The sequence below is a fragment of the Clavelina lepadiformis genome, chromosome 9 (genome assembly GCF_947623445.1).
Source record: "Clavelina lepadiformis chromosome 9, kaClaLepa1.1, whole genome shotgun sequence".
In the NCBI taxonomy this organism is placed as follows: domain Eukaryota; kingdom Metazoa; phylum Chordata; class Ascidiacea; order Aplousobranchia; family Clavelinidae; genus Clavelina; species Clavelina lepadiformis.
This window is the reverse complement of record NC_135248.1, coordinates 5,113,241-5,139,902: the sequence shown is the minus strand read 5'-3', so window position 1 is coordinate 5,139,902 and position 26,662 is coordinate 5,113,241. Positions and strand designations below refer to the sequence as shown.

The 26,662-nt window shown below is 40.4% G+C and overlaps 59 non-coding genes across 59 annotated transcripts; all 59 read left to right on the top strand.

The window, feature by feature from the left end:
• Positions 1-51: 51 nt before the first annotated feature.
• On the top strand, positions 52-123 carry Trnak-uuu (transfer RNA lysine (anticodon UUU)). The gene has a single exon. It is a non-coding gene; the product is annotated as a tRNA-Lys (tRNA).
• A 360-nt stretch (positions 124-483) lies between these two features.
• Trnal-aag (transfer RNA leucine (anticodon AAG)) lies at positions 484-565 on the top strand. The gene has a single exon. It is a non-coding gene; the product is annotated as a tRNA-Leu (tRNA).
• Positions 566-718: 153 nt separating this feature from the next.
• On the top strand, positions 719-800 carry Trnal-uag (transfer RNA leucine (anticodon UAG)). Its single transcript has one exon. It is a non-coding gene; the product is annotated as a tRNA-Leu (tRNA).
• Positions 801-1,230: 430 nt separating this feature from the next.
• On the top strand, positions 1,231-1,303 carry Trnak-uuu (transfer RNA lysine (anticodon UUU)). The gene has a single exon. It is a non-coding gene; the product is annotated as a tRNA-Lys (tRNA).
• A 595-nt stretch (positions 1,304-1,898) lies between these two features.
• Positions 1,899-1,980, top strand: Trnal-uag (transfer RNA leucine (anticodon UAG)). The gene has a single exon. It is a non-coding gene; the product is annotated as a tRNA-Leu (tRNA).
• A 430-nt stretch (positions 1,981-2,410) lies between these two features.
• On the top strand, positions 2,411-2,483 carry Trnak-uuu (transfer RNA lysine (anticodon UUU)). The gene has a single exon. It is a non-coding gene; the product is annotated as a tRNA-Lys (tRNA).
• A 595-nt stretch (positions 2,484-3,078) lies between these two features.
• Trnal-uag (transfer RNA leucine (anticodon UAG)) lies at positions 3,079-3,160 on the top strand. The gene has a single exon. It is a non-coding gene; the product is annotated as a tRNA-Leu (tRNA).
• Positions 3,161-3,590: 430 nt separating this feature from the next.
• On the top strand, positions 3,591-3,663 carry Trnak-uuu (transfer RNA lysine (anticodon UUU)). Its single transcript has one exon. It is a non-coding gene; the product is annotated as a tRNA-Lys (tRNA).
• Positions 3,664-4,023: 360 nt separating this feature from the next.
• Trnal-aag (transfer RNA leucine (anticodon AAG)) lies at positions 4,024-4,105 on the top strand. The gene has a single exon. It is a non-coding gene; the product is annotated as a tRNA-Leu (tRNA).
• Positions 4,106-4,258: 153 nt separating this feature from the next.
• Positions 4,259-4,340, top strand: Trnal-uag (transfer RNA leucine (anticodon UAG)). The gene has a single exon. It is a non-coding gene; the product is annotated as a tRNA-Leu (tRNA).
• A 430-nt stretch (positions 4,341-4,770) lies between these two features.
• Positions 4,771-4,843, top strand: Trnak-uuu (transfer RNA lysine (anticodon UUU)). The gene has a single exon. It is a non-coding gene; the product is annotated as a tRNA-Lys (tRNA).
• Positions 4,844-5,202: 359 nt separating this feature from the next.
• Trnal-aag (transfer RNA leucine (anticodon AAG)) lies at positions 5,203-5,284 on the top strand. The gene has a single exon. It is a non-coding gene; the product is annotated as a tRNA-Leu (tRNA).
• A 153-nt stretch (positions 5,285-5,437) lies between these two features.
• On the top strand, positions 5,438-5,519 carry Trnal-uag (transfer RNA leucine (anticodon UAG)). The gene has a single exon. It is a non-coding gene; the product is annotated as a tRNA-Leu (tRNA).
• Positions 5,520-5,949: 430 nt separating this feature from the next.
• Positions 5,950-6,021, top strand: Trnak-uuu (transfer RNA lysine (anticodon UUU)). Its single transcript has one exon. It is a non-coding gene; the product is annotated as a tRNA-Lys (tRNA).
• Positions 6,022-6,381: 360 nt separating this feature from the next.
• Trnal-aag (transfer RNA leucine (anticodon AAG)) lies at positions 6,382-6,463 on the top strand. The gene has a single exon. It is a non-coding gene; the product is annotated as a tRNA-Leu (tRNA).
• Positions 6,464-6,616: 153 nt separating this feature from the next.
• Trnal-uag (transfer RNA leucine (anticodon UAG)) lies at positions 6,617-6,698 on the top strand. Its single transcript has one exon. It is a non-coding gene; the product is annotated as a tRNA-Leu (tRNA).
• Positions 6,699-7,128: 430 nt separating this feature from the next.
• Trnak-uuu (transfer RNA lysine (anticodon UUU)) lies at positions 7,129-7,201 on the top strand. The gene has a single exon. It is a non-coding gene; the product is annotated as a tRNA-Lys (tRNA).
• A 360-nt stretch (positions 7,202-7,561) lies between these two features.
• Positions 7,562-7,643, top strand: Trnal-aag (transfer RNA leucine (anticodon AAG)). Its single transcript has one exon. It is a non-coding gene; the product is annotated as a tRNA-Leu (tRNA).
• Positions 7,644-7,796: 153 nt separating this feature from the next.
• On the top strand, positions 7,797-7,878 carry Trnal-uag (transfer RNA leucine (anticodon UAG)). Its single transcript has one exon. It is a non-coding gene; the product is annotated as a tRNA-Leu (tRNA).
• Positions 7,879-8,308: 430 nt separating this feature from the next.
• On the top strand, positions 8,309-8,381 carry Trnak-uuu (transfer RNA lysine (anticodon UUU)). Its single transcript has one exon. It is a non-coding gene; the product is annotated as a tRNA-Lys (tRNA).
• Positions 8,382-8,976: 595 nt separating this feature from the next.
• On the top strand, positions 8,977-9,058 carry Trnal-uag (transfer RNA leucine (anticodon UAG)). Its single transcript has one exon. It is a non-coding gene; the product is annotated as a tRNA-Leu (tRNA).
• A 430-nt stretch (positions 9,059-9,488) lies between these two features.
• Trnak-uuu (transfer RNA lysine (anticodon UUU)) lies at positions 9,489-9,561 on the top strand. The gene has a single exon. It is a non-coding gene; the product is annotated as a tRNA-Lys (tRNA).
• A 360-nt stretch (positions 9,562-9,921) lies between these two features.
• Positions 9,922-10,003, top strand: Trnal-aag (transfer RNA leucine (anticodon AAG)). Its single transcript has one exon. It is a non-coding gene; the product is annotated as a tRNA-Leu (tRNA).
• A 153-nt stretch (positions 10,004-10,156) lies between these two features.
• On the top strand, positions 10,157-10,238 carry Trnal-uag (transfer RNA leucine (anticodon UAG)). The gene has a single exon. It is a non-coding gene; the product is annotated as a tRNA-Leu (tRNA).
• A 430-nt stretch (positions 10,239-10,668) lies between these two features.
• Positions 10,669-10,741, top strand: Trnak-uuu (transfer RNA lysine (anticodon UUU)). The gene has a single exon. It is a non-coding gene; the product is annotated as a tRNA-Lys (tRNA).
• Positions 10,742-11,101: 360 nt separating this feature from the next.
• Positions 11,102-11,183, top strand: Trnal-aag (transfer RNA leucine (anticodon AAG)). Its single transcript has one exon. It is a non-coding gene; the product is annotated as a tRNA-Leu (tRNA).
• A 153-nt stretch (positions 11,184-11,336) lies between these two features.
• Positions 11,337-11,418, top strand: Trnal-uag (transfer RNA leucine (anticodon UAG)). The gene has a single exon. It is a non-coding gene; the product is annotated as a tRNA-Leu (tRNA).
• A 430-nt stretch (positions 11,419-11,848) lies between these two features.
• Trnak-uuu (transfer RNA lysine (anticodon UUU)) lies at positions 11,849-11,921 on the top strand. Its single transcript has one exon. It is a non-coding gene; the product is annotated as a tRNA-Lys (tRNA).
• Positions 11,922-12,281: 360 nt separating this feature from the next.
• Trnal-aag (transfer RNA leucine (anticodon AAG)) lies at positions 12,282-12,363 on the top strand. Its single transcript has one exon. It is a non-coding gene; the product is annotated as a tRNA-Leu (tRNA).
• Positions 12,364-12,516: 153 nt separating this feature from the next.
• On the top strand, positions 12,517-12,598 carry Trnal-uag (transfer RNA leucine (anticodon UAG)). Its single transcript has one exon. It is a non-coding gene; the product is annotated as a tRNA-Leu (tRNA).
• Positions 12,599-13,028: 430 nt separating this feature from the next.
• Positions 13,029-13,101, top strand: Trnak-uuu (transfer RNA lysine (anticodon UUU)). Its single transcript has one exon. It is a non-coding gene; the product is annotated as a tRNA-Lys (tRNA).
• A 360-nt stretch (positions 13,102-13,461) lies between these two features.
• Trnal-aag (transfer RNA leucine (anticodon AAG)) lies at positions 13,462-13,543 on the top strand. The gene has a single exon. It is a non-coding gene; the product is annotated as a tRNA-Leu (tRNA).
• A 153-nt stretch (positions 13,544-13,696) lies between these two features.
• On the top strand, positions 13,697-13,778 carry Trnal-uag (transfer RNA leucine (anticodon UAG)). The gene has a single exon. It is a non-coding gene; the product is annotated as a tRNA-Leu (tRNA).
• A 430-nt stretch (positions 13,779-14,208) lies between these two features.
• Trnak-uuu (transfer RNA lysine (anticodon UUU)) lies at positions 14,209-14,281 on the top strand. Its single transcript has one exon. It is a non-coding gene; the product is annotated as a tRNA-Lys (tRNA).
• A 595-nt stretch (positions 14,282-14,876) lies between these two features.
• On the top strand, positions 14,877-14,958 carry Trnal-uag (transfer RNA leucine (anticodon UAG)). The gene has a single exon. It is a non-coding gene; the product is annotated as a tRNA-Leu (tRNA).
• Positions 14,959-15,388: 430 nt separating this feature from the next.
• On the top strand, positions 15,389-15,461 carry Trnak-uuu (transfer RNA lysine (anticodon UUU)). The gene has a single exon. It is a non-coding gene; the product is annotated as a tRNA-Lys (tRNA).
• A 360-nt stretch (positions 15,462-15,821) lies between these two features.
• Trnal-aag (transfer RNA leucine (anticodon AAG)) lies at positions 15,822-15,903 on the top strand. The gene has a single exon. It is a non-coding gene; the product is annotated as a tRNA-Leu (tRNA).
• Positions 15,904-16,056: 153 nt separating this feature from the next.
• On the top strand, positions 16,057-16,138 carry Trnal-uag (transfer RNA leucine (anticodon UAG)). The gene has a single exon. It is a non-coding gene; the product is annotated as a tRNA-Leu (tRNA).
• Positions 16,139-16,568: 430 nt separating this feature from the next.
• On the top strand, positions 16,569-16,641 carry Trnak-uuu (transfer RNA lysine (anticodon UUU)). The gene has a single exon. It is a non-coding gene; the product is annotated as a tRNA-Lys (tRNA).
• Positions 16,642-17,000: 359 nt separating this feature from the next.
• Trnal-aag (transfer RNA leucine (anticodon AAG)) lies at positions 17,001-17,082 on the top strand. Its single transcript has one exon. It is a non-coding gene; the product is annotated as a tRNA-Leu (tRNA).
• Positions 17,083-17,235: 153 nt separating this feature from the next.
• Trnal-uag (transfer RNA leucine (anticodon UAG)) lies at positions 17,236-17,317 on the top strand. Its single transcript has one exon. It is a non-coding gene; the product is annotated as a tRNA-Leu (tRNA).
• A 430-nt stretch (positions 17,318-17,747) lies between these two features.
• Positions 17,748-17,820, top strand: Trnak-uuu (transfer RNA lysine (anticodon UUU)). The gene has a single exon. It is a non-coding gene; the product is annotated as a tRNA-Lys (tRNA).
• A 359-nt stretch (positions 17,821-18,179) lies between these two features.
• Positions 18,180-18,261, top strand: Trnal-aag (transfer RNA leucine (anticodon AAG)). Its single transcript has one exon. It is a non-coding gene; the product is annotated as a tRNA-Leu (tRNA).
• Positions 18,262-18,414: 153 nt separating this feature from the next.
• Trnal-uag (transfer RNA leucine (anticodon UAG)) lies at positions 18,415-18,496 on the top strand. The gene has a single exon. It is a non-coding gene; the product is annotated as a tRNA-Leu (tRNA).
• Positions 18,497-18,926: 430 nt separating this feature from the next.
• Positions 18,927-18,999, top strand: Trnak-uuu (transfer RNA lysine (anticodon UUU)). Its single transcript has one exon. It is a non-coding gene; the product is annotated as a tRNA-Lys (tRNA).
• Positions 19,000-19,359: 360 nt separating this feature from the next.
• On the top strand, positions 19,360-19,441 carry Trnal-aag (transfer RNA leucine (anticodon AAG)). Its single transcript has one exon. It is a non-coding gene; the product is annotated as a tRNA-Leu (tRNA).
• Positions 19,442-19,594: 153 nt separating this feature from the next.
• On the top strand, positions 19,595-19,676 carry Trnal-uag (transfer RNA leucine (anticodon UAG)). Its single transcript has one exon. It is a non-coding gene; the product is annotated as a tRNA-Leu (tRNA).
• A 430-nt stretch (positions 19,677-20,106) lies between these two features.
• Trnak-uuu (transfer RNA lysine (anticodon UUU)) lies at positions 20,107-20,179 on the top strand. The gene has a single exon. It is a non-coding gene; the product is annotated as a tRNA-Lys (tRNA).
• Positions 20,180-20,538: 359 nt separating this feature from the next.
• Trnal-aag (transfer RNA leucine (anticodon AAG)) lies at positions 20,539-20,620 on the top strand. Its single transcript has one exon. It is a non-coding gene; the product is annotated as a tRNA-Leu (tRNA).
• Positions 20,621-20,773: 153 nt separating this feature from the next.
• Positions 20,774-20,855, top strand: Trnal-uag (transfer RNA leucine (anticodon UAG)). The gene has a single exon. It is a non-coding gene; the product is annotated as a tRNA-Leu (tRNA).
• Positions 20,856-21,285: 430 nt separating this feature from the next.
• Positions 21,286-21,358, top strand: Trnak-uuu (transfer RNA lysine (anticodon UUU)). Its single transcript has one exon. It is a non-coding gene; the product is annotated as a tRNA-Lys (tRNA).
• A 359-nt stretch (positions 21,359-21,717) lies between these two features.
• Trnal-aag (transfer RNA leucine (anticodon AAG)) lies at positions 21,718-21,799 on the top strand. The gene has a single exon. It is a non-coding gene; the product is annotated as a tRNA-Leu (tRNA).
• Positions 21,800-21,952: 153 nt separating this feature from the next.
• On the top strand, positions 21,953-22,034 carry Trnal-uag (transfer RNA leucine (anticodon UAG)). Its single transcript has one exon. It is a non-coding gene; the product is annotated as a tRNA-Leu (tRNA).
• A 452-nt stretch (positions 22,035-22,486) lies between these two features.
• Positions 22,487-22,559, top strand: Trnak-uuu (transfer RNA lysine (anticodon UUU)). The gene has a single exon. It is a non-coding gene; the product is annotated as a tRNA-Lys (tRNA).
• A 595-nt stretch (positions 22,560-23,154) lies between these two features.
• Trnal-uag (transfer RNA leucine (anticodon UAG)) lies at positions 23,155-23,236 on the top strand. The gene has a single exon. It is a non-coding gene; the product is annotated as a tRNA-Leu (tRNA).
• Positions 23,237-23,670: 434 nt separating this feature from the next.
• On the top strand, positions 23,671-23,743 carry Trnak-uuu (transfer RNA lysine (anticodon UUU)). The gene has a single exon. It is a non-coding gene; the product is annotated as a tRNA-Lys (tRNA).
• A 1,117-nt stretch (positions 23,744-24,860) lies between these two features.
• On the top strand, positions 24,861-24,933 carry Trnak-uuu (transfer RNA lysine (anticodon UUU)). Its single transcript has one exon. It is a non-coding gene; the product is annotated as a tRNA-Lys (tRNA).
• Positions 24,934-25,528: 595 nt separating this feature from the next.
• On the top strand, positions 25,529-25,610 carry Trnal-uag (transfer RNA leucine (anticodon UAG)). The gene has a single exon. It is a non-coding gene; the product is annotated as a tRNA-Leu (tRNA).
• Positions 25,611-26,044: 434 nt separating this feature from the next.
• Trnak-uuu (transfer RNA lysine (anticodon UUU)) lies at positions 26,045-26,117 on the top strand. Its single transcript has one exon. It is a non-coding gene; the product is annotated as a tRNA-Lys (tRNA).
• The last annotated feature ends 545 nt before the right edge of the window (positions 26,118-26,662 follow it).

Sequence of the window (26,662 nt, the reverse complement as noted above, 5' to 3'; positions counted from 1 at the left end):
TAAATTCAAATTTGATAGGAGGGATTTCCGATGTAATCTAACAAAAGAGGAGCCCGGTTAGCTCAGTCGGTAGAGCGTTGGACTTTTAATCCAACGGTCAAGGGTCAAATCCCTTATCGGGCGCGACTTTTACAGTATTCTGACAAAAAACCGTAAGCCAGATCTTTCGCAAAAGTTAATATTTCATCTCCAGAGCGGAAATCAATCTCGATTCGTCTTGCTGAGAGTCAGTCTCAACACTAAATTGGAACATTTAGGAGACACCCCAAATCGTGCAAGTTAAACATGACGCGAGACAGTAGAAACGCAAACTTGTGAAACTTTTATAAATGTTGTATTACAACCATTATGGTGTAAGATATTTAAAAGTGGTTTGGAACAACAATTACACGTAAACTCTGTTTGTATCAAACTTGTTCCCTCGAAGACCGATCTGGTGCAGGGAGGTTAAAACGAGACTCCGATCGCTTACTTAACAACATAGGTAGCGTGGCCGAGCGGTCTAAGGCGCTGGTTTAAGGCACCAGTCATTTCGATGGCGTGGGTTCGAATCCCACCGCTGCCATTGGATTCACAAATTTTATGCTTAACTTCACTCCGCAATCATGGAGTGGTCTTCCTTACTTTAATAAATCAATGAGACAGCCGCTTGTTAGTGTTTCGTACGTTTGAAGATGTACTGAAAATGCAATTAAGATTTCAAATCGCTTGTAAACGCGGTAGTGTGGCCGAGTGGTCTAAGGCGCTGGTTTTAGGCACCAGTCATTTCGATGGCGTGGGTTCGAATCCCACCACTGCCAGTGTAATTACGGTGCGTCTTGTCAATATTTCTTCATCCCATCACGCTGAATAGCGGCTAAGAAATATTCTTTACACACCAAGATGGCTTTCTTTGCCTATCGCTTTCGCATGGTATTGTAGAAGAAAGTTAAAGTTGTAAAAGTGACACATATTTTCAAGCTATCATTTGGAGTAAATCAACATCAAGTTTTGACTTTCGCTGGCTTGAACGGTTGGATAAAATGTAGACGCCTCTCATCAAACAATACATGAAACTACCCAACACTACGTAACACAATATCAACCTCTTCACACTTGAAATTGTTTCCTAATTCAGCCTTATCACAAATGTGCCTGTTAAAATTGAATTTTGTTGCATCAGCCACCAAGCTTAATAATTAAATTCAAATTTGATAGGAGGGATTTCCGATGTAATCTAACAAAAGAGGAGCCCGGTTAGCTCAGTCGGTAGAGCGTTGGACTTTTAATCCAACGGTCAAGGGTTCAAATTCCTTATCGGGCGCGACTTTTACAGTATTCTGACAAAAAACCGTAAGCCAGATCTTTCGCAAAAGTTATTATTTCATCTCCAGAGCGGAAATCAATCTCGATTCGTCTTGCTGAGAGTCAGTCTAAACACTAAATTGGAACATTTAGGAGACACCCCAAATCGTGCAAGTTAAACATGACGCGAGATAGTAGAAACGCAAACTTGTAAAACTTTTACAAATGTTGTATTGAAACCATTATGGTGCAAGATATTTAAAAATGGTTTGGAACAACAATTACACGTAAACTCTGTTTGTATCAAACTTGTTCCCTCGAAGACCGATCTGGTGCAGGGAGGTTAAAACGAGACTCCAATCGCTTACTTAACAACATAGTAAGCGTGGCCGAGCGGTCTAAGGCGCTGGTTTAAGGCATCAGTCATTTCGATGGCGTGGGTTCGAATCCCACCGCTGCCATTGGATTCACAAATTTTATGCTTAATTTCACTCCGCAATCATGGAGTGGTCTTCCTTACTTTAATAAATCAATGAGACGGCCGCTTGTTAGTGTTTCGTACGTTTGAAGATGTACTGAAAATCCAATTAAGATTTCAAATCGCTTGTAAACGCGGTAGTGTGGCCGAGTGGTCTAAGGCGCTGGTTTTAGGCACCAGTCATTTCGATGGCGTGGGTTCGAATCCCACCACTGCCAGTGTAATTACGGTGCGTCTTGTCAATATTTCTTCATCCCATCACGCTGAATAGCGGCTAAGAAATATTCTTTACACACCAAGATGGCTTTCTTTGCCTATCGCTTTCGCATGGTATTGTAGAAGAAAGTTAAAGTTGTAAAAGTGACACATATTTTCAAGCTATCATTTGGAGTAAATCAGCATCAAGTTTTGACTTTCGCCGGCTTGAACGGTTGGATAAAATGTAGACTCTTCTCATCAAACAATACATGAAACTAAACAACACTATGTAACACAATATCAACATCTTCACACTTGAAATTGTTTCCTAATTCAGCCTTATCACAAATGTGCCTGTTAAAATTGAATTTTGTTGCATCAGCCACCAAGCTTAATAATTAAATTCAAATTTGATAGCACGGATTTCCGATGTAATTTAACAAAAGAGGAGCCCGGTTAGCTCAGTCGGTAGAGCGTTGGACTTTTAATCCAACGGTCAAGGGTTCAAATCCCTTATCGGGCGCGACTTTTACAGTATTCTGACAAAAAACCGTAAGTCAGATCTTTCGCAAAAGTTATTATTTCATCTCCAGAGCGGAAATCAATCTCGATTCGTCTTGCTGAGAGTCAGTCTAAACACTAAATTGGAACATTTAGGAGACACCCCAAATCGTGCAAGTTAAACATGACGCGAGACAGTAGAAACGCAAACTTGTGAAACTTTTATAAATGTTGTGTTACAACCATTATGGTGTAAGATATTTAAAAGTGGTTTGGAACAACAATTACACGTAAACTCTGTTTGTATCAAACTTGTTCCCTCGAAGACCGATCTGGTGCAGGGAGGTTAAAACGAGACTCCGATCGCTTACTTAACAACATAGTAAGCGTGGCCGAGCGGTTTAAGGCGCTGGTTTAAGGCATCAGTCATTTCGATGGCGTGGGTTCGAATCCCACCGCTGCCATTGGATTCACAAATTTTATGCTTAACTTCACCCCGCAATCATGGAGTGGTCTTCCTTACTTTAATAAATCAATGAGACGGCCGCTTGTTAGTGTTTCGTACGTTTGAAGATGTACTGAAAATCCAATTAAGATTTCAAATCGCTTGTAAACGCGGTAGTGTGGCCGAGTGGTCTAAGGCGCTGGTTTTAGGCACCAGTCATTTCGATGGCGTGGGTTCGAATCCCACCACTGCCAGTGTAATTACGGTGCGTCTTGTCAATATTTCTTCATCCCATCACGCTGAATAGCGGCTAAGAAATATTCTTTACACACCAAGATGGCTTTCTTTGCCTATCGCTTTCGCATGGTATTGTAGAAGAAAGTTAAAGTTGTAAAAGTGACACATATTTTCAAGCTATCATTTGGAGTAAATCAGCATCAAGTTTTGACTTTCGCCGGCTTGAACGGTTGGATAAAATGTAGACTCTTCTCATCAAACAATACATGAAACTAAACAACACTATGTAACACAATATCAACCTCTTCACACTTGAAATTGTTTCCTAATTCAGCCTTATCACAAATGTGCCTGTTAAAATTGAATTTTGTTGCATCAGCCACCAAGCTTAATATTTAAATTCAAATTTGATAGCACGGATTTCCGATGTAATCTAACAAAAGAGTAGCCCGGTTAGCTCAGTCGGTAGAGCGTTGGACTTTTAATCCAACGGTCAAGGGTTCAAATCCCTTATCGGGTGCGACTTTTACAGTATTCTGACAAAAAACCGTAAGCCAGATCTTTCGCAAAAGTTATTATTTCATCTCCAGAGCGGAAATCAATCTCGATTCGTCTTGCTGAGAGTCAGTCTAAACACTAAATTGGAACATTTAGGAGACACCCCAAATCGTGCAAGTTAAACATGACGCGAGACTGTAGAAACGCAAACTTGTGAAACTTTTATAAATGTTGTATTACAATCATTATGGTGTAAGATATTTAAAAGTGGTTTGGAACAACAATTACACGTAAACTCTGCTTGTATCAAACTTGTTCCCTCGAAGACCGATCTGGTGCAGGGAGGTTAAAACGAGACTCCGATCGCTTCCTTAACAACATAGGTAGCGTGGCCGAGCGGTCTAAGGCGCTGGTTTAAGGCACCAGTCATTTCGATGGCGTGGGTTCGAATCCCACCGCTGCCATTGGATTCACAAATTTTATGCTTAACTTCACTCCGCAATCATGGAGTGGTCTTCCTTACTTTAATAAATCAATGAGACGGCCGCTTGTTAGTGTTTCGTACGTATGAAGATGTACTGAAAATCCAATTAAGATTTCAAATCGCTTGTAAACGCGGTAGTGTGGCCGAGTGGTCTAAGGGGCTGGTTTTAGGCACCAGTCATTTCGATGGCGTGGGTTCGAATCCCACCACTGCCAGTGTAATTACGGTGCGTCTTGTCAATATTTCTTCATCCCATCACGCTGAATAGCGGCTAAGAAATATTCTTTACACACCAAGATGGCTTTCTTTGCCTATCGCTTTCGCATGGTATTGTAGAAGAAAGTTAAAGTTGTAAAAGTGACACATATTTTCAAGCTATCATTTGGAGTAAATCAACATCAAGTTTTGACTTTCGCTGGCTTGAACGGTTGGATAAAATGTAGACGCCTCTCATCAAACAATACATGAAACTAACCAACACTATGTAACACAATATCAACCTCTTCACACTTGAAATTGTTTCCTAATTCAGCCTTATCACAAATGTGCCTGTTAAAATTGAATTTTGTTGCATCAGCCACCAAGCTTAATATTTAAATTCAAATTTGATAGGAGGGATTTCCGATGTAATCTAACAAAAGAGGAGCCCGGTTAGCTCAGTTGGTAGAGCGTTGGACGTTTAATCCAACGGTCAAGGGTTCAAATCCCTTATCGGGCGCGACTTTTACAGTATTCTGACAAAAAACCGTAAGCCAGATCTTTCGCAAAAGTTATTATTTCATCTCCAGAGCGGAAATCAATCTCGATTCGTCTTGCTGAGAGTCAGTCTAAACACTAAATTGGAACATTTAGGAGACACCCAAATCGTGCAAGTTAAACATGACGCGAGACAGTAGAAACGCAAACTTGTGAAACTTTTATAAATGTTGTATTACAACCATTATGGTGTAAGATATTTAAAAGTGGTTTGGAACAACAATTACACGTAAACTCTGTTTGTATCAAACTTGTTCCCTCGAAGACCGATCTGGTGCAGGGAGGTTAAAACGAGACTCCGATCGCTTACTTAACAACATAGGTAGCGTGGCCGAGCGGTCTAAGGCGCTGGTTTAAGGCACCAGTCATTTCGATGGCGTGGGTTCGAATCCCACCGCTGCCATTGGATTCACAAATTTTATGCTTAACTTCACTCCGCAATCATGGAGTGGTCTTCCTTACTTTAATAAATCAATGAGACGGCCGCTTGTTAGTGTTTCGTACGTTTGAAGATGTACTGAAAATCCAATTAAGATTTCAAATCGCTTGTAAACGCGGTAGTGTGGCCGAGTGGTCTAAGGCGCTGGTTTTAGGCACCAGTCATTTCGATGGCGTGGGTTCGAATCCCACCACTGCCAGTGTAATTACGGTGCGTCTTGTCAATATTTCTTCATCCCATCACGCTGAATAGCGGCTAAGAAATATTCTTTACACACCAAGATGGCTTTCTTTGCCTATCGCTTTCGCATGGTATTGTAGAAGAAAGTTAAAGTTGTAAAAGTGACACATATTTTCAAGCTATCATTTGGAGTAAATCAACATCAAGTTTTGACTTTCGCTGGCTTGAACGGTTGGATAAAATGTAGACGCCTCTCATCAAACAATACATGAAACTACCCAACACTACGTAACACAATATCAACCTCTTCACACTTGAAATTGTTTCCTAATTCAGCCTTATCACAAATGTGCCTGTTAAAATTGAATTTTGTTGCATCAGCCACCAAGCTTAATAATTAAATTCAAATTTGATAGGAGGGATTTCCGATGTAATCTAACAAAAGAGGAGCCCGGTTAGCTCAGTCGGTAGAGCGTTGGACTTTTAATCCAACGGTCAAGGGTCAAATCCCTTATCGGGCGCGACTTTTACAGTATTCTGACAAAAAACCGTAAGCCAGATCTTTCGCAAAAGTTAATATTTCATCTCCAGAGCGGAAATCAATCTCGATTCGTCTTGCTGAGAGTCAGTCTCAACACTAAATTGGAACATTTAGGAGACACCCCAAATCGTGCAAGTTAAACATGACGCGAGACAGTAGAAACGCAAACTTGTGAAACTTTTATAAATGTTGTATTACAACCATTATGGTGTAAGATATTTAAAAGTGGTTTGGAACAACAATTACACGTAAACTCTGTTTGTATCAAACTTGTTCCCTCGAAGACCGATCTGGTGCAGGGAGGTTAAAACGAGACTCCGATCGCTTACTTAACAACATAGGTAGCGTGGCCGAGCGGTCTAAGGCGCTGGTTTAAGGCACCAGTCATTTCGATGGCGTGGGTTCGAATCCCACCGCTGCCATTGGATTCACAAATTTTATGCTTAACTTCACTCCGCAATCATGGAGTGGTCTTCCTTACTTTAATAAATCAATGAGACGGCCGCTTGTTAGTGTTTCGTACGTTTGAAGATGTACTGAAAATGCAATTAAGATTTCAAATCGCTTGTAAACGCGGTAGTGTGGCCGAGTGGTCTAAGGCGCTGGTTTTAGGCACCAGTCATTTCGATGGCGTGGGTTCGAATCCCACCACTGCCAGTGTAATTACGGTGCGTCTTGTCAATATTTCTTCATCCCATCACGCTGAATAGCGGCTAAGAAATATTCTTTACACACCAAGATGGCTTTCTTTGCCTATCGCTTTCGCATGGTATTGTAGAAGAAAGTTAAAGTTGTAAAAGTGACACATATTTTCAAGCTATCATTTGGAGTAAATCAACATCAAGTTTTGACTTTCGCTGGCTTGAACGGTTGGATAAAATGTAGACGCCTCTCATCAAACAATACATGAAACTACCCAACACTACGTAACACAATATCAACCTCTTCACACTTGAAATTGTTTCCTAATTCAGCCTTATCACAAATGTGCCTGTTAAAATTGAATTTTGTTGCATCAGCCACCAAGCTTAATAATTAAATTCAAATTTGATAGGAGGGATTTCCGATGTAATCTAACAAAAGAGGAGCCCGGTTAGCTCAGTCGGTAGAGCGTTGGACTTTTAATCCAACGGTCAAGGGTTCAAATTCCTTATCGGGCGCGACTTTTACAGTATTCTGACAAAAAACCGTAAGCCAGATCTTTCGCAAAAGTTATTATTTCATCTCCAGAGCGGAAATCAATCTCGATTCGTCTTGCTGAGAGTCAGTCTAAACACTAAATTGGAACATTTAGGAGACACCCCAAATCGTGCAAGTTAAACATGACGCGTGATAGTAGAAACGCAAACTTGTGAAACTTTTACAAATGTTGTATTACAACCATTATGGTGTAAGATATTTAAAAGTGGTTTGGAACAACAATTACACGTAAACTCTGCTTGTATCAAACTTGTTCCCTCGAAGACCGATCTGGTGCAGGGAAGTTAAAACGAGACTCCGATCGCTTCCTTAACAACATAGGTAGCGTGGCCGAGCGGTCTAAGGCGCTGGTTTAAGGCACCAGTCATTTCGATGGCGTGGGTTCGAATCCCACCGCTGCCATTGGATTCACAAATTTTATGCTTAACTTCACTCCGCAATCATGGAGTGGTCTTCCTTACTTTAATAAATCAATGAGATGGCCGCTTGTTAGTGTTTCGTACGTTTGAAGATGTACTGTAATACCAATTAAGATTTCAAATCGCTTGTAAACGCCGTAGTGTGGCCGAGTGGTCTAAGGCGCTGGTTTTAGGCACCAGTCATTTCGATGGCGTGGGTTCGAATCCCACCACTGCCAGTGTAATTACGGTGTGTCTTGTCAATATTTCTTCATCCCATCACGCTGAATAGCGGCTAAGAAATATTCTTTACACACCAAGATGGCTTTCTTTGCCTATCGCTTTCGCATGGTATTGTAGAAGAAAGTTAAAGTTGTAAAAGTGACACATATTTTCAAGCTATCATTTGGAGTAAATCAACATCAAGTTTTGACTTTCGCTGGCTTGAACGGTTGGATAAAATGTAGACGCCTCTCATCAAACAATACATGAAACTAACCAACACTATGTAACACAATATCAACATCTTCACACTTGAAATTGTTTCCTAATTCAGCCTTATCACAAATGTGCCTGTTAAAATTGAATTTTGTTGCATCAGCCACCAAGCTTAATAATTAAATTCAAATTTGATAGCACGGATTTCCGATGTAATTTAACAAAAGAGGAGCCCGGTTAGCTCAGTCGGTAGAGCGTTGGACTTTTAATCCAACGGTCAAGGGTTCAAATCCCTTATCGGGCGCGACTTTTACAGTATTCTGACAAAAAACCGTAAGTCAGATCTTTCGCAAAAGTTATTATTTCATCTCCAGAACGGAAATCAATCTCGATTCGTCTTGCTGAGAGTCAGTCTAAACACTAAATTGGAACATTTAGGAGACACCCCAAATCGTGCAAGTTAAACATGACGCGAGACAGTAGAAACGCAAACTTGTGAAACTTTTATAAATGTTGTGTTACAACCATTATGGTGTAAGATATTTAAAAGTGGTTTGGAACAACAATTACACGTAAACTCTGTTTGTATCAAACTTGTTCCCTCGAAGACCGATCTGGTGCAGGGAGGTTAAAACGAGACTCCGATCGCTTACTTAACAACATAGGTAGCGTGGGCGAGCGGTCTAATGCGCTGGTTTAAGGCACAAGTCATTTCGATGGCGTGGGTTCGAATCCCACCGCTGCCATTGGATTCACAATTTTTATGCTTAACTTCACTCCGCAATCATGGAGTGGTCTTTCTTACTTTAATAAATCAATGAGACGGCCGCTTGTTAGTGTTTCGTACGTTTGAAGATGTACTGAAAATCCAATTAAGATTTCAAATCGCTTGTAAACGCGGTAGTGTGGCCGAGTGGTCTAAGGCGCTGGTTTTAGGCACCAGTCATTTCGATGGCGTGGGTTCGAATCCCACCACTGCCAGTGTAATTACGGTGCGTCTTGTCAATATTTCTTCATCCCATCACGCTGAATAGCGGCTAAGAAATATTCTTTACACACCAAGATGGCTTTCTTTGCCTATCGCTTTCGCATGGTATTGTAGAAGAAAGTTAAATTTGTAAAAGTGACACATATTTTCAAGCTATCATTTGGAGTAAATCAGCATCAAGTTTTGACTTTCGCCGGCTTGAACGGTTGGATAAAATGTAGACGCCTCTCATCAAACAATACATGAAACTAACCAACACTATGTAACACAATATCAACCTTTTCACACTTGAAATTGTTTCCTAATTCAGCCTTATCACAAATGTGCCTGTTAAAATTGAATTTTGTTGCATCAGCCACCAAGCTTAATATTTAAATTCAAATTTGATAGCACGGATTTCCGATGTAAACTAACAAAAGAGGAGCCCGGTTAGCTCAGTCGGTAGAGCGTTGGACTTTTAATCCAACGGTCAAGGGTTCAAATCCCTTATCGGGCGCGACTTTTACAGTATTCTGACAAAAAACCGTAAGCCAGATCTTTCGCAAAAGTTATTATTTCATCTCCAGAGCGGAAATCAATCTCGATTCGTCTTGCTGAGAGTCAGTCTAAACACTAAATTGGAACATTTAGGAAACACCCCAAATCGTGCAAGTTAAACATGACGCAAGACAGTAGAAACGCAAACTTGTGAAACTTTTATAAATGTTGTATTACAACCATTATGGTGTAAGATATTTAAAAGTGGTTTGGAACAACAATTACACGTAAACTCTGTTTGTATCAAACTTGTTCCCTCGAAGACCGATCTGGTGCAGGGAGGTTAAAACGAGACTCCGATCGCTTACTTAACAACACAGGTAGCGTGGCCGAGCGGTCTAAGGCGCTGGTTTAAGGCACCAGTCATTTCGATGGCGTGGGTTCGAATCCCACCGCTGCCATTGGATTCACAATTTTTATGCTTAACTTCACTCCGCAATCATGGAGTGGTCTTTCTTACTTTAATAAATCAATGAGACGGCCGCTTGTTAGTGTTTCGTACGTTTAAAGATGTACTGAAAATCCAATTAAGATTTCAAATCGCTTGTAAACGCGGTAGTGTGGCCGAGTGGTCTAAGGCGCTGGTTTTAGGCACCAGTCATTTCGATGGCGTGGGTTCGAATCCCACCACTGCCAGTGTAATTACGGTGCGTCTTGTCAATATTTCTTCATCCCATCACGCTGAATAGCGGCTAAGAAATATTCTTTACACACCAAGATGGCTTTCTTTGCCTATCGCTTTCGCATGGTATTGTAGAAGAAAGTTAAATTTGTAAAAGTGACACATATTTTCAAGCTATCATTTGGAGTAAATCAGCATCAAGTTTTGACTTTCGCCGGCTTGAACGGTTGGATAAAATGTAGACGCCTCTCATCAAACAATACATGAAACTAACCAACACTATGTAACACAATATCAACCTCTTCACACTTGAAATTGTTTCCTAATTCAGCCTTATCACAAATGTGCCTGTTAAAATTGAATTTTGTTGAATCAGCCACCAAGCTTAATATTTAAATTCAAATTTGATAGCACGGATTTCCGATGTAAACTAACAAAAGAGGAGCCCGGTTAGCTCAGTCGGTAGAGCGTTGGACTTTTAATCCAACGGTCAAGGGTTCAAATCCCTTATCGGGCGCGACTTTTACAGTATTCTGACAAAAAACCGTAAGCCAGATCTTTCGCAAAAGTTATTATTTCATCTCCAGAGCGGAAATCAATCTCGATTCGTCTTGCTGAGAGTCAGTCTAAACACTAAATTGGAACATTTAGGAAACACCCCAAATCGTGCAAGTTAAACATGACGCGAGACAGTAGAAACGCAAACTTGTGAAACTTTTATAAATGTTGTATTACAACCATTATGGTGTAAGATATTTAAAAGTGGTTTGGAACAACAATTACACGTAAACTCTGTTTGTATCAAACTTGTTCCCTCGAAGACCGATCTGGTGCAGGGAGGTTAAAACGAGACTCCGATCGCTTACTTAACAACACAGGTAGCGTGCCCGAGCGGTCTAAGGCGCTGGTTTAAGGCACCAGTCATTTCGATGGCGTGGGTTCGAATCCCACCGCTGCCATTGGATTTACAAATTTTATGCTTAATTTCACTCCGCAATCATGGAGTGGTCTTCCTTACTTTAATAAATCAATGAGATGGCCGCTTTTTAGTGTTTCGTACGTTTGAAGATGTACTGAAAATCCAATTAAGATTTCAAATCGCTTATAAACGCGGTAGTGTGGCCGAGTGGTCTAAGGCGCTGGTTTTAGGCACCAGTCATTTCGATGGCGTGGGTTCGAATCCCACCACTGCCAGTGTAATTACGGTGCGTCTTGTCAATATTTCTTCATCCCATCACGCTGAATAGCGGCTAAGAAATATTCTTTACAAACCAAGATGGCTTTCTTTGCCTATCGCTTTCGCATGGTATTGTAGAAGAAAGTTAAAGTTGTAAAAGTGACACATATTTTCAAGCTATTATTTGGAGTAAATCAACATCAAGTTTTCACTTTCGCTGGCTTGAACGGTTGGATAAAATGTAGACGCCTCTCATCAAACAATACATGAAACTAATCAACACTATGTAACACAATATCAACCTCTTCACACTTGAAATTGTTTCCTATTTCAGCCTTATCACAAATGTGCCTGTTAAAATTGAATTTTGTTGCATCAGCCACAGAGCTTAATAATTAAATTCAAATTTGATACCACGGATTTCCGATGTAATCCAACAAAAGAGGAGCCCGGTTAGCTCAGTCGGTAGAGCGTTGGACTTTTAATCCAACGGTCAAGGGTTCAAATCCCTTATCGGGCGCGACTTTTACAGTATTCTGACAAAAAACCGTCAGCCAGATCTTTCGCAAAAGTTATTATTTCATCTCCAGAGCGGAAATCAATCTCGATTCGTCTTGCTGAGAGTCAGTCTAAACACTAAATTGGAACATTTAGGAGACACCCCAAATCGTGCAAGTTAAACATGACGCGATACAGTAGAAACGCAAACTTGTGAAACTTTTATAAATGTTGTGTTACAACCATTATGGTGTAAGATATTTAAAAGTGGTTTGGAACAACAATTACACGTAAACTCTGTTTGTATCAAACTTGTTCCCTCGAAGACCGATCTGGTGCAGGGAGGCTAAAACGAGACTCCGATCGCTTACTTAACAACATAGGTAGCGTGGCCGAGCGGTCTAAGGCGCTGGTTTAAGGCACCAGTCATTTCGATGGCGTGGGTTCGAATCCCACCGCTGCCATTGGATTTACAAATTTTATGCTTAACTTCACTCCGCAATCATGGAGTGGTCTTCCTTACTTTAATAAATCAATGAGATGGCCGCTTTTTAGTGTTTCGTACGTTTGAAGATGTACTGAAAATCCAATTAAGATTTCAAATCGCTTATAAACGCGGTAGTGTGGCCGAGTGGTCTAAGGCGCTGGTTTTAGGCACCAGTCATTTCGATGGCGTGGGTTCGAATCCCACCACTGCCAGTGTAATTACGGTGCGTCTTGTCAATATTTCTTCATCCCATCACGCTGAATAGCGGCTAAGAAATATTCTTTACACACAAAGATGGCTTTCTTTGCCTATCGCTTTCGCATGGTATTGTAGAAGAAAGTTAAAGTTGTAAAAGTGACACATATTTTCAAGCTATCATTTGGAGTAAGTCAACATCAAGTTTTCACTTTCGCTGGCTTGAACGGTTGGATAAAATGTAGACGCCTCTCATCAAACAATACATGAAACTAACCAACACTATGTAACACATTATCAACCTCTTCACACTTGAAATTGTTTCCTAATTCAGCCTTATCACAAATGTGCCTGTTAAAATTGAATTTTGTTGCATCAGCCACCAAGCTTAATAATTAAATTCAAATTTGATACCACGGATTTCCGATGTAATCTAACAAAAGAGGAGCCCGGTTAGCTCAGTCGGTAGAGTGTTGGACTTTTAATCCAACGGTCAAGGGTTCAAATCCCTTATCGGGCGCGACTTTTACAGTATTCTGACAAAAAACCGTAAGCCAGATCTTTCGCAAAAGTTATTATTTCATCTCCAGAGCGGAAATCAATCTCGATTCGTCTTGCTGAGAGTCAGTCTAAACACTAAATTGGAACATTTAGGAGACACCCCAAATCGTGCGAGTTAATCATGACGCGAGACAGTAGAAACGCAAACTTGTGAAACTTTTATAAATGTTGTGTTACAACCATTATGATGTAAGATATTTAAAAGTGGTTTGGAACAACAATTACACGTAAACTCTGTTTGTATCAAACTTGTTCCCTCGAAGACCGATCTGGTGCAGGGAGGCTAAAACGAGACTCCGATCGCTTACTTAACAACATAGGTAGCGTGGCCGAGCGGTCTAAGGCGCTGGTTTAAGGCACCAGTCATTTCGATGGCGTGGGTTCGAATCCCACCGCTGCCATTGGATTTACAAATTTTATGCTTAACTTCACTCCGCAATCATGGAGTGGTCTTCCTTACTTTAATAAATCAATGAGATGGCCGCTTTTTAGTGTTTCGTACGTTTGAAGATGTACTGAAAATCCAATTAAGATTTCAAATCGCTTATAAACGCGGTAGTGTGGCCGAGTGGTATAAGGCGCTGGTTTTAGGCACCAGTCATTTCGATGGCGTGGGTTCGAATCCCACCACTGCCAGTGTAATTACGGTGCGTCTTGTCAATATTTCTTCATCCCATCACGCTGAATAGCGGCTAAGAAATATTCTTTACACACCAAGATGGCTTTCTTTGCCTATCGCTTTCGCATGGTATTGTAGAAGAAAGTTAAAGTTGTAAAAGTGACACATATTTTCAAGCTATCATTTGGAGTAAGTCAACATCAAGTTTTCACTTTCGCTGGCTTGAACGGTTGGATAAAATGTAGACGCCTCTCATCAAACAATACATGAAACTAACCAACACTATGTAACACATTATCAACCTCTTCACACTTGAAATTGTTTCCTAATTCAGCCTTATCACAAATGTGCCTGTTAAAATTGAATTTTGTTGCATCAGCTACCAAGCTTAATAATTAAATTCAAATTTGATAGGAGGGATTTCCGATGTAATTTAACAAAAGAGGATCCCGGTTAGCTCAGTCGGTAGAGCGTTGGACTTTTAATCCAACGGTCAAGGGTTCAAATCCCTTATCGGGCGCGACTTTTACAGTATTCTGACAAAAAATCGTAAGCCAGATCTTTCGCAAAAGTTATTATTTCATCTCCAGAGCGGAAATCAATCTCGATTCGTCTTGCTGAGAGTCAGTCTAAACACTAAATTGAAACATTTAGGAGACACCCCAAATCGTGCAAGTTAAACATGACGCGAGACAGTAGAAACGCAAACTTGTGAAACTTTTATAAATGTTGTGTTACAACCATTATGGTGTAAGATATTTAAAAGTGGTTTGGAACAACAATTACACGTAAAGTCTGTTTGTATCAAACTTGTTCCCTCGAAGACCGATCTGGTGCAGGGAGGTTAAAACGAGACTCCGATCGCTTACTTAACAACATAGGTAGCGTGGCCGAGCGGTCTAAGGCGCTGGTTTAAGGCACCAGTCATTTCGATGGCGTGGGTTTGAATCCCACCGATACTATTGGATTCACAAATTTTACGCTTAACTTCACTCCGCAATCATGGAGTGTTCTTTCTTACTTTAATAAATCAATGAGATGACCGCTTGTTAGTATTTCGTACGTTTGAAGATGCACTGAAAATCCAATTAAGATTTCAATTCGTTTATAAACGCGGTAGTGTGGCCGAGTGGTCTAAGGCGCTGGTTTTAGGCACCAGTCATTTCGATGGCGTGGGTTCGAATCCCACCACTGCCAGTGTAATTACGGTGCGTCTTGTCAATATTTCTTCATCCCATCACGCTGAATAGCGGCTAAGAAATATTCTTTACACACCAAGATGGCTTTCTTTGCCTATCGCTTTCGCATGGTATTGTAGAAGAAAGTTAAAGTTGTAAAAGTGACACATAATTTCAAGCTATCATTTGGAGTAAATCAACATCAAGTTTTCACTTTTGCTGGCTTGAACGGTTGGATAAAATGTAGACTCCTCTCATCAAACAATACATGAAACTGACCAACACTATGTAACACAATATCAACCTCTTCACACTTGAAATTGTTTCCTAATTCAGCCTTATCACAAATGTGCCTGTTAAAATTGAATTTTGTTGCATCAGCCACCAAGCTTAATAATTAAATTCAAATTTGATAGCAGGGATTTCCGATGTAATCTAACAAAAGAGGAGCCCGGTTAGCTCAGTCGATAGAGTGTTGGACTTTTAATCCAACGGTCAAGGATTCAAATCCCTTATCGGGCGCGACTTTTACAGTATTCTGACAAAAAACCGTAAGCCAGATCTTTCGCAAAAGTTATTATTTCATCTCCTGAGCGGAAATCAATCTCGATTCGTCTTGCTGAGAGTCAGTCTAAACACTAAATTGGAACATTTAGGAGACACCCCAAATAGTGCAAGTTAAACATGACGCGAGACAGTAGAAACGCAAACTTGTGAAACTTTTATAAATGTTGTGTTACAACCATTATGGTGTAAGATATTTAAAAGTGGTTTGGAACAACAATTACACGTAAACTCTGTTTGTATCAAACTTGTTCCCTCGAAAACTGATCTGGTGCAGGGAGGTTAAAACGAGACTCCGATCGCTTACTTAACAACATAGGTAGCGTGGCCGAGCGGTCTAAGGCGCTGGTTTAAGGCACCAGTCATTTCGATGGCGTGGGTTCGAATCCCACCGCTGCCATTGGATTCACAAATTTTATGCTTAACTTCACTCCGCAATCATGGAGTGGTCTTGCTTACTTTAATAAATCAATGAGATGGCCGCTTGTTAGTGTTTCGTACGTTTGAAGATGTACTGAAAATCCAATTAAGATTTCAAATCGCTTGTAAACGCGGTAGTGTGGCCGAGTGGTCTAAGGCGCTGGTTTTAGGCACCAGTCATTTCGATGGCGTGGGTTGGAATCCCACCACTGCCAGTGTAATTACGGTGCGTCTTGTCAATATTTCTTCATCCCATCACGATGAATAGCGGCTAAGAAATATTCTTTACACACCAAGATGGCTTTCTGTGCCTATCGCTTTCGCATGGTATTGTAGAAGAAAGTTAAAGTTGTAAAAGTGACACAAATTTTCAAGCTATCATTTGGAGTAAATCAACATCAAGTTTTGACTTTAGCTAGCTTGAACGGTTGGATAAAATGTAGACGCCTCTCATCAAACAATACATGAAACTAACCAACACTATGTAACACAATATCAACCTCTTCACACTTGAAATTGTTTCCTAATTCAGCCTTATCACAAATGTGCCTGTTATAATTGAATTTTGTTGCATCAGCCACCAAGCTTAATAATTAAATTCAAATTTGATACCACGGATTTCCGATGTAATCCAGCAAAAGAGGAGCCCGGTTAGCTCAGTCGGTAGAGTGTTGGACTTTTAATCCAACGGTCAAGGGTTCAAATCCCTTATCGGGCGCGACTTTTACAGTATTCTGACAAAAACCGTAAGCCAGATCTTTCGCAAAAGTTATTATTTCATCTCCAGAGCGGAAATCAATTTCGATTCGTCTTGCTGAGAGTCAGTCTAAACACTAAATTGGAACATTTAGGAGACACCCAAAATCGTGCAAGTTAATCATGACGCGAGACAGTAGAAACGCAAACTTGTGAAACTTTTATAAATGTTGTGTTACAACCATTATGGTGTAAGATATTTAAAAGTGGTTTGGAACAACAATTACACGTAAACTCTGTTTGTATCAAACTTGTTCCCTCGAAGACCGATCTGGTGCAGGGAGGCTAAAACGAGACTCCGATCGCTTACTTAACAACATAGGTAGCGTGGCCGAGCGGTCTAAGGCGCTGGTTTAAGGCACCAGTCATTTCGATGACGTGGGTTCGAATCCCACCGCTGCCATTGGATTTACAAATTTTATGCTTAACTTCACTCCGCAATCATGGAGTGGTCTTCCTTACTTTAATAAATCAATGAGATGGCCGCTTTTTAGTGTTTCGTACGTTTGAAGATGTACTGAAAATCCAATTAAGATTTCAAATCGCTTATAAACGCGGTAGTGTGGCCGAGTGGTCTAAGGCGCTGGTTTTAGGCACCAGTCATTTCGATGGCGTGGGTTCGAATCCCACCACTGCCAGTGTAATTACGGTGCGTCTTGTCAATATTTCTTCATCCCATCACGCTGAATAGCGGCTAAGAAATATTCTTTACACACCAAGATGGCTTTCTTTGCCTATCGCTTTCGCATGGTATTGTAGAAGAAAGTTAAAGTTGTAAAAGTGACACATATTTTCAAGCTATCATTTGGAGTAAGTCAACATCAAGTTTTGACTTTCGCTGGCATGAACGGTTGGATAAAATGTAGACGCCTCTCATCAAACAATACATGAAACTAACCAACACTATGTAACACAATATCAACCTCTTCACACTTGAAATTGTTTCCTAATTCAGCCTTATCACAAATGTGCCTGTTAAAATTGAATTTTGTTGCATCAGCCACCAAGCTTAATAATTAAATTCAAATTTGATACCACGGATTTCCGATGTAATCTAACAAAAGAGGAGCCCGGTTAGCTCAGTCGGTAGAGTGTTGGACTTTTAATCCAACGGTCAAGGGTTCAAATCCCTTATCGGGCGCGACTTTTACAGTATTCTGACAAAAACCGTAATCCAGATCTTTCGCAAAAGTTATTATTTCATCTCCAGAGCGGAAATCAATTTCGATTGGTCTTGCTGAGAGTCAGTCTAAACACTAAATTGGAACATTTAGGAGACACCCAAAATCGTGCAAGTTAATCATGACGCGAGACAGTAGAAACGCAAACTTGTGAAACTTTTATAAATGTTGTGTTACAACCATTATGGTGTAAGATATTTAAAAGTGGTTTGGAACAACAATTACACTTAAACTCTGTTTGTATCAAACTTGTTCCCTCGAAGACCGATCTGGTGCAGGGAGGCTAAAACGAGACTCCGATCGCTTACTTAACAACATAGGTAGCGTGGCCGAGCGGTCTAAGGCGCTGGTTTAAGGCACCAGTCATTTCGATGACGTGGGTTCGAATCCCACCGCTGCCATTGGATTTACAAATTTTATGCTTAACTTCACTCCGCAATCATGGAGTGGTCTTCCTTACTTTAATAAATCAATGAGATGGCCGCTTTTTAGTGTTTCGTACGTTTGAAGATGTACTGAAAATCCAATTAAGATTTCAAATCGCTTATAAACGCGGTAGTGTGGCCGAGTGGTCTAAGGCGCTGGTTTTAGGCACCAGTCATTTCGATGGCGTGGGTTCGAATCCCACCACTGCCAGTGTAATTACGGTGCGTCTTGTCAATATTTCTTCATCCCATCACGCTGAATAGCGGCTAAGAAATATTCTTTACACACCAAGATGGCTTTCTTTGCCTATCGCTTTCGCATGGTATTGTAGAAGAAAGTTAAAGTTGTAAAAGTGACACATATTTTCAAGCTATCATTTGGAGTAAGTCAACATCAAGTTTTCACTTTCGCTGGCATGAACGGTTGGATAAAATGTAGACGCCTCTCATCAAACAATACATGAAACTAACCAACACTATGTAACACATTATCAACCTCTTCACACTTGAAATTCTTTCCTAATTCAGCCTTATCACAAATGTGCCTGTTAAAATTGAATTTTGTTGCATCAGCCACCAAGCTTAATAATTAAATTCAAATTTGATAGCACGGATTTCCGATGTAATCTAACAAAAGAGGAGCCCGGTTAGCTCAGTCGGTAGAGTGTTGGACTTTTAATCCAACGGTCAAGGATTCAAATCCCTTATCGGGCGCGACTTTTACAGTATTCTGACAAAAAACCGTAAGCCAGATCTTTCGCAAAAGTTATTATTTCATCTCCTGAGCGGAAATCAATCTCGATTCGTCTTGCTGAGAGTCAGTCTAAACACTAAATTGGAACATTTAGGAGACACCCCAAATCGTGCAAGTTAAACATGACGCGAGACAGTAGAAACGCAAACTTGTGAAACTTTTATAAATGTTGTGTTACAACCATTATGGTGTAAGATATTTAAAAGTGGTTTGGAACAACAATTACACGTAAACTCTGTTTGTATCAAACTTGTTCCCTCGAAAACTGATCTGGTACAGGGAGGTTAAAACGAGACTCCGATCGCTTACTTAACAACATAGGTAGCGTGGCCGAGCGGTCTAAGGCGCTGGTTTAAGGCACCAGTCATTTCGATGGCGTGGGTTCGAATCCCACCGCTGCCATTGGATTCACAAATTTTATGCTTAACTTCACTCCGCAATCATGGAGTGGTCTTGCTTACTTTAATAAATCAATGAGATGGCCGCTTGTTAGTGTTTCGTACGTTTGAAGATGTACTGAAAATCCAATTAAGATTTCAAATCGCTTGTAAACGCGGTAGTGTGGCCGAGTGGTCTAAGGCGCTGGTTTTAGGCACCAGTCATTTCGATGGCGTGGGTTGGAATCCCACCACTGCCAGTGTAATTACGGTGCGTCTTGTCAATATTTCTTCATCCCATCACGCTGAATAGCGGCTAAGAAATATTCTTTACACACCAAGATGGCTTTCTGTGCCTATCGCTTTCGCATGGTATTGTAGAAGAAAGTTAAAGTTGTAAAAGTGACACAAATTTTCAAGCTATCATTTGGAGTAAATCAACATCAAGTTTTGACTTTAGCTAGCTTGAACGGTTGGATAAAATGTAGACGCCTCTCATCAAACAATACATGAAACTAACCAACACTATGTAACACAATATCAACCTCTTCACACTTGAAATTGTTTCCTAATTCAGCCTTATCACAAATGTGCCTGTTATAATTGAATTTTGTTGCATCAGCCACCAAGCTTAATAATTAAATTCAAATTTGATACCACGGATTTCCGATGTAATCCAGCAAAAGAGGAGCCCGGTTAGCTCAGTCGGTAGAGTGTTGGACTTTTAATCCAACGGTCAAGGGTTCAAATCCCTTATCGGGCGCGACTTTTACAGTATTCTGACAAAAACCGTAAGCCAGATCTTTCGCAAAAGTTATTATTTCATCTCCAGAGCGGAAATCAATTTCGATTCGTCTTGCTGAGAGTCAGTCTAAACACTAAATTGGAACATTTAGGAGACACCCAAAATCGTGCAAGTTAATCATGACGCGAGACAGTAGAAACGCAAACTTGTGAAACTTTTATAAATGTTGTGTTACAACCATTATGGTGTAAGATATTTAAAAGTGGTTTGGAACAACAATTACACGTAAACTCTGTTTGTATCAAACTTGTTCCCTCGAAGACCGATCTGGTGCAGGGAGGGTAAAACGAGACTCTGATCGCTTACTTAACAACATAGGTAGCGTGGCCGAGCGGTCTAAGGCGCTGGTTTAAGGCACCAGTCATTTCGATGACGTGGGTTCGAATCCCACCGCTGCCATTGGATTTACAAATTTTATGCTTAACTTCACTCCGCAATCATGGAGTGGTCTTCCTTACTTTAATAAATCAATGAGATGGCCGCTTTTTAGTGTTTCGTACGTTTGAAGATGTACTGAAAATCCAATTAAGATTTCAAATCGCTTATAAACGCGGTAGTGTGGCCGAGTGGTCTAAGGCGCTGGTTTTAGGCACCAGTCATTTCGATGGCGTGGGTTCGAATCCCACCACTGCCAGTGTAATTACGGTGCGTCTTGTCAATATTTCTTCATCCCATCACGCTGAATAGCGGCTAAGAAATATTCTTTACACACCAAGATGGCTTTCTTTGCCTATCGCTTTCGCATGGTATTGTAGAAGAAAGTTAAAGTTGTAAAAGTGACACATATTTTCAAGCTATCATTTGGAGTAAGTCAACATCAAGTTTTCACTTTCGCTGGCATGAACGGTTGGATAAAATGTAGACGCCTCTCATCAAACAATACATGAAACTAACCAACACTATGTAACACAATATCAACCTCTTCACACTTGAAATTGTTTCCTAATTCAGCCTTATCACAAATGTGCCTGTTAAAATTGAATTTTGTTGCATCAGCCACCAAGCTTAATAATTAAATTCAAATTTGATACCACGGATTTCCGATGTAATCTAACAAAAGAGGAGCCCGGTTAGCTCAGTCGGTAGAGTGTTGGACTTTTAATCCAACGGTCAAGGGTTCAAATCCCTTATCGGGCGCGACTTTTACAGTATTCTGACAAAAACCGTAATCCAGATCTTTCGCAAAAGTTATTATTTCATCTCCAGAGCGGAAATCAATTTCGATTGGTCTTGCTGAGAGTCAGTCTAAACACTAAATTGGAACATTTAGGAGACACCCAAAATCGTGCAAGTTAATCATGACGCGAGACAGTAGAAACGCAAACTTGTGAAACTTTTATAAATGTTGTGTTACAACCATTATGGTGTAAGATATTTAAAAGTGGTTTGGAACAACAATTACACTTAAACTCTGTTTGTATCAAACTTGTTCCCTCGAAGACCGATCTGGTGCAGGGAGGCTAAAACGAGACTCCGATCGCTTACTTAACAACATAGGTAGCGTGGCCGAGCGGTCTAAGGCGCTGGTTTAAGGCACCAGTCATTTCGATGACGTGGGTTCGAATCCCACCGCTGCCATTGGATTTACAAATTTTATGCTTAACTTCACTCCGCAATCATGGAGTGGTCTTCCTTACTTTAATAAATCAATGAGATGGCCGCTTTTTAGTGTTTCGTACGTTTGAAGATGTACTGAAAATCCAATTAAGATTTCAAATCGCTTATAAACGCGGTAGTGTGGCCGAGTGGTCTAAGGCGCTGGTTTTAGGCACCAGTCATTTCGATGGCGTGGGTTTGAATCCCACCACTGCCAGTGTAATTACGGTGCGTCTTGTCAATATTTCTTCATCCCATCACGCTGAATAGCGGCTAAGAAATATTCTTTACACACCAAGATGGCTTTCTTTACCTATCGCTTTCGCATGGTATTGGAGAAGAAAGTTAAAGTTGTAAAAGTGACACAAATTTTCAAGCTATCATTTGGAGTAAATCAACATCAAGTTTTGACTTTCGCTGGCTTGAACGGTTGGATAAAATGTAGACGCCTCTCATCAAACAATACATGAAACCAACCAACACTATGTAAAACAATATCAACCTCTTCACACTTGAAATTGTTTCCTAATTCAGCCTTATCACAAATGTGGCTGTTAAAATTGAATTTTGTTGCATCAGCCTCCAAGCTTAATATTTAAATTCAAATTTGATAGCACGCATTTCCGATGTGGATCATCTAACTATGATGATCTAACAAAAGAAACAGGAGCCCGGTTAGCTCAGTCGGTAGAGCGTTGGACTTTTAATCCAACGGTCAAGGGTTCAAATCCCTTATCGGGCGCGACTTTTACAGTATTCTGACAGAAAACTGTAAGCCAGATCTTTCGCAAAAGTTATTATTTCATCTCCAGAGCGTTAATCAATCTCGATTGGTCTTGTTGAGAATCAGTCTAAACACTAAATTAGAATAATTAGGAAACACCCCAAATCGTGCAAGTTAATCATGACGCGAGACAGTAGAAACGCAAACTTGTGAAACTTTTATAAATGTTGTGTTACAACCATTATGGTGTAAGATATTTAAAAGTGGTTTGGAACAACAATTACACGTAAACTCTGTTTGTATCAAACTTGTTCCCTCGAAGACCGATCTGGTGCAGGGAGGTTAAAACGAGACTCCGATCACTTACTTAGCAACATAGGTAGCGTTGCCGAGCGGTCTAAGGCGCTCGTTTAAGGCACCAGTCATTTCGATGGCGTGGGTTCGAATCCCACCGCTGCCATTGGATTTACAAATTTTATGCTTAACTTCACTTCGCAATCATGGATTGGTCTTCCTTACTTTACGAAATCAATGAGATGACCGCTTGTTAGTGTTTCGTACGTTTGAAGATGTACTGTAAATGCAATTAAGATTTCAAATCGTTTGTAAACGCGGTAGTGTGGCCGAGTGGTCTAAGGCGCTGGTTTTAGGCACCAGTCATTTCGATGGCGTGGGTTCGAATCCCACCAATGACAGTGTAATTACGGTGCGTCTTGTCAATATTTCTTCATCTCATCACGCTGAATAGCGGCTAAGAAATATTCTTTACACACCAAGATGGCTTTCTTTACCTATCGCTTTCGCATGGTATTGGAGAAGAAAGTTAAAGTTGTAAAAGTGACACAAATTTTCAAGCTATCATTTGGAGTAAATCAGCATCAAGTTTTGACTTTCGCTGGCTTGAACGGTTGGATAAAATGTAAACGCCTCTCATCAAACAATACATGAAACTAACCAACACTATGTAACACAATATCAACCTCTTCACACTTGAAATTGTTTCCTAATTCAGCCTTATCACAAATGTGCCTGTTAAATTTGAATTTTGTTGCATCAGCCTCCAAGCTTAATATTTAAATTCAAATTTGATAGCACGGATTTCCGATTTAATCTAACAAAAGAAACAGGAGCCCGGTTAGCTCAGTCGGTAGAGCGTTGGACTTTTAATCCAACGGTCAAGGGTTCAAATCCCTTATCGGGCGTATTCTGACAAAAAACTGTAAGCCAGATCTTTCGCAAAAGTTATTATTTCATCTCCAGAGCGTTAATCAATCTCGATTGGTCTTGTTGAGAATCAGTCTAAACACTAATTTGGAATATTTAGGAAACACCCAAAATCGTGCAAGTTAATCATGACGCGAGACAGTAGAAACGCAAACTTGTGAAACTTTTATAACTGTTGTGTTGAAACCATTATGGTGTAAGATATTTAAAAGTGGTTTGGAACAACAATTACACGTAAAGTCTGTTTGTATCAAACTTGTTCCCTCGAAGACCGATCTGGTGCAGGGAGGTTAAAACGAGACTCCGATCGCTTACTTAGCAACATAGGTAGCGTTGCCGAGCAGTCTAAGGCGCTCGTTTAAGGCACCAGTCATTTCGATGGCGTGGGTTCGAATCCCACCGCTGCCATTGGATTTACAAATTTTATGCTTAACTTCACTTCGCAATCATGGATTGGTCTTCCTTACTTTACGAAATCAATGAGATGACCGCTTGTTAGTGTTTCGTACGTTTGAAGATGTACTGTAAATCCAATTAAGATTTCAAATCGTTTGTAAACGCGGTAGTGTGGCCGAGTGGTCTAAGCCGCTGGTTTTAGGCACCAGTCATTTCGATGGCGTGGGTTCGAATCCCACCAATGACAGTGTAATTACGGTGCGTCTTGTCAATATTTCTTCATCCCATCACGCTGAATAGCGGCTAAGAAATATTCTTTACACACCAAGATGGCTTTCTTTACCTATCGCTTTCGCATGGTATTGGAGAAGAAAGTTAAAGTTGTAAAAGTGACACAAATTTTCAAGCTATCATTTGGAGTAAATCAACATCAAGTTTTGACTTTCGCTGGCTTGAACGGTTGGATAAAATGTAGACGCCTCTCATCAAACAATACATGAAACCAACCAACACTATGTAAAACAATATCAACCTCTTCACACTTGAAATTGTTTCCTAATTCAGCCTTATCACAAATGTGGCTGTTAAAATTGAATTTTGTTGCATCAGCCTCCAAGCTTAATATTTAAATTCAAATTTGATAGCACGCATTTCCGATGTGGATGATCTAACTATGATAATCTAACAAAAGAAACAGGAGCCCGGTTAGCTCAGTCGGTAGAGCGTTGGACTTTTAATCCAACGGTCAAGGGTTCAAATCCCTTATCGGGCGCGACTTTTACAGTATTCTGACAGAAAACTGTAAGCCAGATCTTTCGCAAAAGTTATTATTTCATCTCCAGAGCGTTAATCAATCTCGATTGGTCTTGTTGAGAATCAGTCTAAACACTAAATTAGAATAATTAGGAAACACCCCAAATCGTGCAAGTTAATCATGACGCGAGACAGTAGAAACGCAAACTTGTGAAACTTTTATAAATGTTGTGTTACAACCATTATGGTGTAAGATATTTAAAAGTGGTTTGGAACAACAATTACACGTAAACTCTGTTTGTATCAAACTTGTTCCCTCGAAGACCGATCTGGTGCAGGGAGGTTAAAACGAGACTCCGATCACTTACTTAGCAACATAGGTAGCGTTGCCGAGCGGTCTAAGGCGCTCGTTTAAGGCACCAGTCATTTCGATGGCGTGGGTTCGAATCCCACCGCTGCCATTGGATTTACAAATTTTATGCTTAACTTCACTTCGCAATCATGGATTGGTCTTCCTTACTTTACGAAATCAATGAGATGACCGCTTGTTAGTGTTTCGTACGTTTGAAGATGTACTGTAAATGCAATTAAGATTTCAAATCGTTTGTAAACGCGGTAGTGTGGCCGAGTGGTCTAAGGCGCTGGTTTTAGGCACCAGTCATTTCGATGGCGTGGGTTCGAATCCCACCAATGACAGTGTAATTACGGTGCGTCTTGTCAATATTTCTTCATCTCATCACGCTGAATAGCGGCTAAGAAATATTCTTTACACACCAAGATGGCTTTCTTTACCTATCGCTTTCGCATGGTATTGGAGAAGAAAGTTAAAGTTGTAAAAGTGACACAAATTTTCAAGCTATCATTTGGAGTAAATCAGCATCAAGTTTTGACTTTCGCTGGCTTGAACGGTTGGATAAAATGTAAACGCCTCTCATCAAACAATACATGAAACTAACCAACACTATGTAACACAATATCAACCTCTTCACACTTGAAATTGTTTCCTAATTCAGCCTTATCACAAATGTGCCTGTTAAATTTGAATTTTGTTGCATCAGCCTCCAAGCTTAATATTTAAATTCAAATTTGATAGCACGGATTTCCGATGTAATCTAACAAAAGAAACAGGAGCCCGGTTAGCTCAGTCGGTAGAGCGTTGGACTTTTAATCCAACGGTCAAGGGTTCAAATCCCTTATCGGGCGTATTCTGACAAAAAACTGTAAGCCTGATCTTTCGCAAAAGTTATTATTTCATCTCCAGAGCGTTAATCAATCTCGATTGGTCTTGTTGAGAATCAGTCTAAACACTAATTTGGAATATTTAGGAAACACCCAAAATCGTGCAAGTTAATCATGACGCGAGACAGTAGAAACGCAAACTTGTGAAACTTTTATAACTGTTGTGTTGAAACCATTATGGTGTAAGATATTTAAAAGTGGTTTGGAACAACAATTACACGTAAAGTCTGTTTGTATCAAACTTGTTCCCTCGAAGACCGATCTGGTGCAGGGAGGTTAAAACGAGACTCCGATCGCTTACTTAGCAACATAGGTAGCGTTGCCGAGCAGTCTAAGGCGCTCGTTTAAGGCACCAGTCATTTCGATGGCGTGGGTTCGAATCCCACCGCTGCCATTGGATTTACAAATTTTATGCTTAACTTCACTTCGCAATCATGGATTGGTCTTCCTTACTTTACGAAATCAATGAGATGACCGCTTGTTAGTGTTTCGTACGTTTGAAGATGTAC